At 39.9% G+C, this 10,073-nt stretch overlaps 1 pseudogene; it reads left to right on the top strand.

Moving 5' to 3' along the window:
• The first annotated feature begins 656 nt into the window (after window positions 1-656).
• LOC127233347 (S-adenosylmethionine decarboxylase proenzyme-like) lies at window positions 657-1,689 on the top strand (annotated as a pseudogene).
• The last annotated feature ends 8,384 nt before the right edge of the window (window positions 1,690-10,073 follow it).

Raw genomic sequence — 10,073 nt, 5'->3', positions numbered from 1 at the left:
AAACAGGGTTTCTCTTCATAGCCCTGGCTTTCCTGGAACTTGCTCTGTATACCAGGCTGACCTTGAACTCACAGAGATCCACCTGCCTCCCAAGTGCTGGGATTAAAGGTGTGTGCCTCCACTTACTGGCTAAAATAGATATTTAAAGAAACTTTAAAAGGCCACAGTACATATTCCCTATTTTCATCTTCAGGGTCCTGGACTGGAACTCTTGACAAACACTGTCTCAATGGCTAGTCTGTCCATACACCAGAGCCCTGTTGCACCCCTGTCATCTGATCGGATGGGATCCAGTTGGGATAGTTTTTCATGGAAGACTTGTTTTCAGCTTCTCATGTCTAGAATTTTTGCTGTGGAACTGGATTTTGGCACTGAGATACCAGGGTTTCAGAAAAACACTCATGTTAGTGTTCCAATTTAGAAAAAAGAAAGAAAGTTCAAGGTCGAACAGACCACAATACTGAGAAGTTGAGGATGGCTGAGGGAATCCATGCGGACACTAAGTCTAAGATTTGAGAAGAATGCTCTCCACTTAGATCATGTTTACCTGAAGCTGTTGCACTAGCCTGGGGGAAGCACAAGTGTTTTTGAGAAACATCTGGGAAAACACCTGAATAATAGTAGATTAATGTTGGTTGTTTGCTACTGTCACAGTGATGGAAGCTGCACATTTTTTCTAAGGCACGGAGAAACTGCTGGAGGTCTGGTTCTCCAGGCAGCAGTCCGATGCAAGCCGGGGATCTGGGGATCTTCGCACCATCCCGAGATCTGAGTGGGATGTCCTTTTGAAGGATGTGCAATGCTCAATCGTAAGTGTGACGAAGACTGACAAGCAGGAAGCTTATGTACTCAGTGAGAGTAGCATGTTTGTCTCCAGGAGGCATTACATTTTGAAGACATGTGGTACCACCCTCTTATTTAAAGCACTGGTCCCCCTCTTGAAGCTTGCTAGGGATTTCTGTGGGTTTGACTCAATTCAAAGCTTCTTTTATTCTTGTAATAATTTCATGAAGTCTTCCCACCAAGGGTACCCACACCGGAATTTCCAGGAAGAAATTGAGTTTATAATTCAAATTTCCCATGTGGAGCAGCATATTGTATAGGACGTATAAATTCTGACTATTGGTACTTGTGTACTTTGGATTTCCCAGAGAGCTGAGTAATCGATCACCCAAACCAAACCATGGAAATTCTGATAAGTGAGCTTGACCCAGTAGTTATGGACCAATTCTACATGAGAGATGGAGTTACTGCAAAGGATGTCACTCGTGAGAGTGGAATTCATGACCTGATACCAGCTTCTGTCATTGATGCCCCACACTGGTCCTGTGGCTACTCAATGAATGGAATGAAGTCGGATGGAAGGTATTGGAATATTCACATCACTCTAGAACCAGAATTCTCTTATGTTAGCTTAGAAACAAACCTAAGTCAGACCTCCTATGATGACCTGATCAGGAAGGTTGTGCAAGTCTTCAAGCCAGGAAGATTTGTGACTACCTTTTTCGTTAATCACAACCCTAAATGTCTTACAGTGCTTTCTTCACCCCAGAAGATTGAAGGTTTTAAATGTCTTGATTGCCTGGGTGATTACAATTCAATGATTACCATTTTGTTTTTTTACCAGTTTTGCTAAGAAGCAGCAACAGCAGCAGAGTTGATTAAGAAAAATGAAGAAGAAAAAAAAAACTCAAAAAGAGAAGACACACAGGAGGTGGTGGCTGCTTTCCAGATGTTGATCCTGGGATCCAGGTTCTCCATGGCCACCACCTTGTACTTGCAGAAAGCCCTAGGTGTGACGATAGTGTAATCGTTTTGAAGAGTACGCATTATTATATCAAGGAGTTAGATATCTTGCATGAATGCTGTCTTCTGTGTTTAGGTGTCAGTTTTTATATCTAGTTACCTCCACTTTCTAGAGCATATTCTCTACTAATGTTATTCAAAACTAAATTTTTACTTCATACAGGTGTTTTATGCATTGGCAATTAAAAGTTTTTCTTCCACAAGTTGAGTCCCTATTAAAAAACTGCTGATTCCGGTTATTGTTTTGTGTTCCGCCATTTTAATAATTGTTCCTTCATTTATAGCCCTGTGATTGATTTCTTCTCTCACTATGGTGCTTTCCCTCTTCCCTCAACTCACCTGCCCCCATTAAAGCAATGTACTGTTACTCTGGGCTTATCGAATAATCCTATATCCCAGGTGGAGGAATTTGGGAGACGGTCCCTGGTTTAATTTTTTTTTAAGACATAAGAATGTGGCCTCTCTATTGGCATGAACTGTGGAAGATAAATGACAAGACTGAATGTATCCAATGAAAAGAAGTCACTCTCCAGGGGTGGTTAGGAGGGAGAATCCATTAAACAAAAAAGAAGAAAAGAAAAGAAAAAAAAAAAAAAAAAACACTTCATGGAAACAGTAGATAGCCTACTCTATAGCAGTGCACTTTAGTTAGCTTTAATGGAGTGCCTGCCATGCTTTTACTAATTTATTCAATAGTGAGTGACAAGAGGAAGTCCACTAAGTCAAAGCAGATATTTAATCCTGGATATTCTGATCTCAGTACATGCAGTCAACTTGACCTATAGACACCAATTTCTGCTGAAGGAAAGTGTGGTTCAAAGAAGAATCTGGGGTGTTTCCATCTGTGTTGCATGTGAGCTGTTCTGACTTGACCTCGTCCTGTGTGGTCTTTCACCGTGGTGTTCACATGATCCAAATAATGACTGCCCAGAGTGAGGACTCTACAGGTTACTCAGCGCCATAGTGAATGTATGAATACAAAACAACACAGTACCCTGAAATAGTTAATGGGACTAGAGACCCGGGTTTTGAAGGGTCGGCATGTTAGTGGCATTTGCAGATATTGTGGGATCTAAACACCTGGGAGAAGCATAATATGGACTAAATTTCCCATTTTTTGCCCTCGTACCGTTTTCTTGGTAGTTCCTGGACTGATGGAGTGATGTTTCATTCCTTCTGTATCTATAATGAAACACATTTTTAGCATTTCTAAACATAGAGTCTACTTGGCTTGGAATCAATTGCTTGGAACACTGTCTGGATTTTTACTTTAAGCATGCTGTTGATTAAATGCTCCAGTCAGATGTATCAGTTTGATTCTGTAATATGCACAGCACCTGATGTTTTGAACTGCTATTTGGAGGAAAAGTGCTTATTTAAGTTGGATTTTGTAACCCAGTAGATTTTGTTGGTTTGAGGTCTGATTAGCCCATCTGATAGAATTACAGATTCTAATGGTGAAATTTGCATAGATTTGTGTGGAGGGAAAAAAGCCTAGAAAACAAACTGTAGATTGAATAGTGATCCTAGTGTGATTACAGGAGGAGAAGTTTTGGTGCCATTATTTCTCTTTGTTGGTCTTGGACTTTTAATCAGTTGAAATGTATTTCTGTACCACAATGAAAGCTTCAATAAAGTTTTGCTTAATTATCTAGAAAAAAATATTCTCACACTTTACATAAGAAATGATCAACTAGATATAATTTATTGCCAATGCTGTTACAAAATATGTCTAATTGCAATTTCTTACTTTGTTGTCCTTCAAATAGAGCAAAACCTTGTCTACAGGAAACTTCCAAAAAGACCTAGAGGCAACCTGTGATGTTGGAATGAAGAAAATATGATACTGGGCTTTACAGTGGTATTTATGTTGGAAACTTCCAGCATTGAGGAAGAGAGAAATTCTGCCAGTCTCAGCATGGGGCAGCCACGAGGACCTTATGCCACAGCAAGACCGACTCAGATGTAAGTGTTCCTGGTCTATGTGTAATCTACAAAATCTGTTCACAGAAGCATAGAATCAGTCACTAGCTGGTGAGCAAGGAGGTAATGTCCATCAAGGGACAAAAGTGTGCAGTCACAAGTGTAAGTTCCGTCATCACCCTGCACATGGTGATAGCAGTTGATGAGCATATAGGATGACCTTGACATCTGCTCACAGAAAAGCTCTTAGCACCCTTACACTGGTGTACAAGGATGATTAGAGAAGGTAATGAGTGCAATAGTTGATCTAGTTGAGAAACTGATTTCACAATATCCATGCACAGTCAAACATCACGCTGGACACTTCAGCTATATATTAACACAATAGCAGTTATCAATCAAACCTAATAAAGCTGGGCAGACAACAGGGAGCAAAATGAATTCGCAGACAGTAGGAAATTTTAGGAAGACATGAGGGTGCTGCCTAGAGTTTTTTTTTTAAATGATAAATAATGCTAGCTGCCATCCCTAGCTGCCTGCAGACTGGCCCTAGGAGCATTTGTTTCCACACTTCTCAGCTGTGACTGCAGGTGAATTGAAAAGACATCTGTTTCCTATCCAAAGAGAGGGAGAGAGAGGGAGACAGAGAGAGAGAGAGAGAGAGAGAGAGAGAGAGAGAGAGAGGACAATTCCTGAGACAGAGAAGCGAAGAAAATGAGGCTGATTGTAAAGGGAGGCAAGCATTGTGTATGCACACTCAGCCACACTGCAAGAGCCACAGAAAGCATTTGATTGGTGTCTCTGTTGTGGATAAGACCAGCACATGCTAATCAATTTGACCCCTGACTCCTCTTGGTGATAGTCCATACCATCCTTAGCAAGCACACACTAAGTAGTAAAGCAGGCATATGTCCTTACTAAGCAGCTATACCAAGGACATTGGACTTTGTCTTCTCTCTCCTTGACAGCACCCTCTCCGATATTTGCCTTCTCAGCCAACTCCTGAGATAGTGCAGGTGTTTTCCCCATTGAATAACCCTGACTGCTTTGGTCTGAAGTTCTGTGAACCCTTTCTACTTTGGTGGCTGCTGCATTGGCCCCATGCTCTTGTTACTGAAGATGAGAAGAGATAGAGATAATGCCATCAATGCTCTGAACTATAGAGATATGCTTTTCTGCCTCTGCTCTCCAGAACTGCATCCCTGATGACTCATGATAACTATGGGTATTTCTCCGTGCTACAGTTGCTTGCTGCTGTTGGGCTACCAATGTGAACATTCCAAACTGACCAATATTGCCAGCTCTGACCCTACCTCTTGAGATATTATACCTCTAACCTAGAAAAGCCTGAGCTGTGAAAAGGGGAACTCACATATCCTGCACATGGGCCTTTAAGAGTGATGGTAACTAGGGTACCATCTGGTTTCTCAACATTTGCTCCAGACACACATGCTCAACAATTAGGGACACAACTACATGAGACTAACTAATAATATTAAATGACCAGTGAATATATGTAATTCTGGGGAACACAGATACTTCTGTAGCTCTGTAATCCTAAACTGGTTTTAGCAGAGGCTACTCAGCTATGTCATGTGGCAAGAAAGAAGGAAAATTGGCTTCCAGTATCATGTGCCTTCTGTTATTACACTAACCTATGGCAGGTGGGTTCTCAGTCTACAATGGTTTGTGCAGGGTCAACATCACAACAACAGACATTATCAAATCATGAGGACAATTGTTCTATTCTATTGTGGGTCTAGAAGATTAACATTCCTGATGCAAATATTGTAACAGAAATATAACTAAGGACATTTGTGAGGCAAGAATGGCTGTGTGTGGTTGAACTTCCCTTGAAGATGCAAACTGCCCTTAGTCATTTTTTAGCCACCAGCATTGAAAGAATACATATCCCAGATCGATGGCCCTGCCCATTTACTCCCTCTAAGATGTTACCTGAAAAAGCAAATACCCAATTCAGCACGATATTTAGTTTAGATTTTGTAGTCAATCATCAGCCACCACAAACATTTTTAGGGGCACGGCAATTTAATCAGCTGAGAATACAATGAGATTCACCACTTCTGTAAACTGCAGTTTCCTGAGAGAGATTTCACTCAGTCACTCTCTGAGATGTAAATGTTGTTTCTGACTCACTGCCCTTGTTAATAGAGGCAGGTTTAGAAATGCCCACAAGACATTGAACAAATGAGTATTTATCCAAGCTATACCACAAGAAAAGTGACTGGGAAAACGATGGCAGTGTGGAGCGAATGACCATTTCACCCCCTGAGACTTGGGTAAAGACTTCACTCAAATCAGTCTTCTAAGGTTCACTGTCACTGGGAGCCCATGCTGATGTTTCAAGTCCCTGGTATTAGTGACAGCTCAAAAACTGTATGCAACAGGTTTCTGATGCCTGTGACCTCATCTTTCCCAAGGGTATAGATACTTTCTGATGTCGAAAGTGAAAACGTAGATCTCATGACTAGAATCTAAAGAATTTAAAACAGGGCAAGAGATATTTATGCATGCTAAACTTTTTAGTAAACAAGATGATCTATGGAAAGAAGAGAACTTGCCTTAATTTCTAGTTAAGAAGATTAAAAAAAATGTTCAATAGAAATCTATTGGTAAAAAGTGAACATTTAGGGGCTGTGAAGGCGGCTCAGTGACTAAGAAAGTTTGCTGTGCAGGCTTGAGGAACTGGGTATGAACTGCCAGCGCCCACATTAACACAGAGCAAGGGATGTGTGACCTGTAACTCCCAGGTAGATCCCAAGAGTTTGCTGGTCAGCAATGCTGTCTCCACCTGATTCCTCGGCCTTAATGGTGGCTAGCAGCACCCACTCTGCCTCTTGCCCTTCAAGTTTCTCAGTCCCTCAGGGATTGCTGTGGGAACTATAGCAACAGTGAGTAAGAGATCCCCTTGGCCCTCCAGCCCCCATGCTGAGACCCCCACTGGCAGCTGCTGGTGGCAGCTCCTCATAGTGCTATTTGCAAACTGTAGTTTTTTTTGAAGTGCTATTCCCCAAAGAAAAAATTTACTGACCCAGCACAATAAGAAAAAGGGAAAAAGGAAACAATGGGACTGGATTAAAAGTGAACATAAAGGAAACTGGGAAAATACAACTAAACACTAAATTAATTACAACTGAGGGGAACAAACTGAATTCTTCTTAAAGATAATATTTAGATTTGATAAACAACCAGCTCTAATTAAAATAGCATTTATAATAAGAAAACCATAAAAAAAATAGGAGAGCATATATATCTAACAAATGCATCCTGTGGAAAAGTAAAAATTTATCACTTAAATAAAAGCAGGTGTTTCTAGTGTGAAAAGACTCAAACTATTAATGAATTGCATTCATGCATCAAATGACATAATAATGTCATATATCCAACACATAAATACCAAAGAATTCTGCAATATCATTAAATATTGGTAAGTTTAATATTCTTAGCTTAAAAGTGAAAAATTAAATGTTAGAGACATAACTAAAATACATACAATTACATATAATTTAAATAGTCCTTTCTTAGAACTTCTCTTATTGCTGTGTTCAAATGCCCATCAAAAGCAAACTAAGGAAGGAAGAGTTTGTTCTGGCTTATAGTTAAAGAAGGATTGTTCAGTCACATGGAAGCAGGCATGGAGAGCATGGAGGCAGGAGGCGGATACAGGCAGGAGCCAGATGGAGATGGAGCAGGAAAGAGGCAGGGACAAGATGGAGAAGGAGCAGATGGAGATGGAGCAGGGGATGGACACGCAGCAGGATGGACATGGAGCAGGATGCAGGCTGGTCACATTGCACTCACATTCAGAAATCAGAGCACAAACAATATTCAAATTCAGCTTGCTTTCTTCTACTTATCAGTTAAGGACCCCACCCCGAGAAATGGTGTCACCCACACCCACCATGGCCAACTTGATCCAGAAGATCCTTCACAGACATTCCCAGAGCTTTGTCTCAAAAGAGGTTCTAGATTCTGCCACATTGACAGCCAGTATAAACCATCACAAACCTACCAACAAAAGCTTACAAAGAGTTCACATAACTTGGTTCAATAATTCTATGTTCTTAAAACTTTCATGCCTTAGAAAATCCCAAATATTCTGAAAGAAATCATGACAGATAGTCATAGTATTATTACATATAGATGTATACATTGGGGTAGCAGCAAATGCCCTCTTGTTCACCCTGAGAAATTAGTTTTTCCAAATAGTTGTTCTCATCTTTAAGTAGCCAGAGACACCTGCTTCAGCTACTTCCACTTGGTGAGCAGCTTCAAGTAAATCCTGCCCCAGTCTGTGAATGTACATTGGGATTCTTGACTACTGTGAGATGTCCAATAGAGACGCATTGTGCTGGACCAGTCCTGAAAATGCAGAAGTTTGGAAGTTAGCACAAATACTGTAAGAGAAACATTTGCCACTATATGTGTAGACATAATCTTTACTTCCAGACACTTACAGGTGTCTCAAGGGATCTTGTTGGAAGACTGGAGTGTGAATGTATTTTATATGGCAACTTTGAAATCAGAATCACAGGAACTTGGGCATGCTTAGTTCCAGCTTGATTCTTCCTAAAACAGTGCAAGTTGCTTATCTAACTAAACCAGTTGTTTGAAAAAGACTCTCTGTTTGACAGAAAATTCTCACATCTAAATGCCAATATTGATTTCACTGTAAGTAAAGAAATACCCATCAGTTCTCATGAGCAGCTGATAGTCCTGTCTGAAAGGTGTGAGTGTCAATTATATCATAATAATACTCAAAGCAATTTGCCTGGATTTAACCTGCTTTTCTAAAAAAGTGATGGGGGGTTAGTTTTAATTGTCAGCACAATCTAGAATCACCTGGAAAGCAGTCTTACAGAGGAATTATCTAGGTCAGGTTGAACTGTAGTCCTGTTTTTGGATAACATCTTGATTATGTTAGTTGACTGTGAAGAACAGGCCACAGTAGATCCACCATTCCCTAGAAAGGGCATTCTGAACTGTGTAAGTGGAGAAAGAAGACTAAGTACAAGTGAGCATACATACATTCATTTCTCTTTCCCTGAGTTCCTGCCTTTACTGGGCATAATGATGGACCACAACCCGGGATTCTAAGGCAACACACCCTTTATCGTCAAGGTATTTTATCACAGCAACAGATATAAAGCTAGGTCATAGGTGGGATTAACTTCTTCATTAAATTTAGTTGTACAAATTCAGTATCTCTAAATAGAAAATGAGTAAAATTTGGCACCTACTAAAAATGGCAACTATAGAGTTTGCAAAGATCATGTACCTTTACCACACAGGCCTTATTTTTTATGCAAATGTAAAACTCTATTTCATTTTCAGCTGTCTGAACTCTTTTCTTGGCCTCAGTCATATTGTAAACATATTTCAGAAAGTAAGCAAATAGGATAATGGGATTTTTACAATTCAGCTCATGCAGCCAATTTCTGGGCTCAGTACTTGGTTTCATTTTTACTGTGTTTTCTCATTATTCTAGATTCCATTATTTAAAGATCTAGCAGTAATTTGCCCACTAATGTCATTGCTTTCATTCCAATTATAGCATTGTTTTATAGAAGCCACTATACAACTGCCAATTCCAGCTCTACAATGTGAGCTGTGAATATAGTCCCTCAGCTCAAAAATATCCCAGAACTTTTTCTTTTCACAATAAATATTCAGCAAATTGTGTTTGGAGATGTTTTGAAGATAATTAAAGGAAACAATAAGCCATATTTGGCTGAATATATGTGAATCATGAGAGGCTTTAATTAGCTTTAGACCATAACATAAGCCAGCAGACCATGGTTACACATTTCACTAAAATCGGGTATGAAAAAAGACTACAATAAAACGGAAACCTAGAGACTAATAATTATGAAAAGGCTTCAGACCTGTTAAGGAACTATCCCGAAATATTTTCCAGGTCCAGATGGTGAGCACCATCTAAGCTTTAGGATCATTAATTCTGATGTCCATATGCTGCCCAGTATAGGACATGATTCAAAGCTGCAACTTCCTGTGGGACTCTGGCTTTAGAATCTGACAAGGAACAAGAGAAAATAAAGGACACTTGCACTTATGTAAATAGAAGTAGAAACTCTAAGTAAAAGGGTAATTTACATTAATTAGGGACAAAACTACTTTGTAAGCAGAGTTTTCCTGCCTCAACTGCCACTCCCAAGTAACTGGCAGCCACTGCCCAAACAACAGACTCAGAGACTTAATATAAATTATAAATGTTTGGCTGATAGTTCAGGCTTGTTACTACCTACCTCTTTTTTAAATCATTAATTTAATTTTTAATATTCTAATCCCAGATCCCCCTTCCT

Source organism: Phodopus roborovskii, unplaced genomic scaffold, assembly GCF_943737965.1.
Source record: "Phodopus roborovskii unplaced genomic scaffold, PHOROB, whole genome shotgun sequence".
Lineage (NCBI taxonomy): Eukaryota > Metazoa > Chordata > Mammalia > Rodentia > Cricetidae > Phodopus > Phodopus roborovskii.
This window is presented reverse-complemented; position numbering and strand designations above follow the sequence as displayed.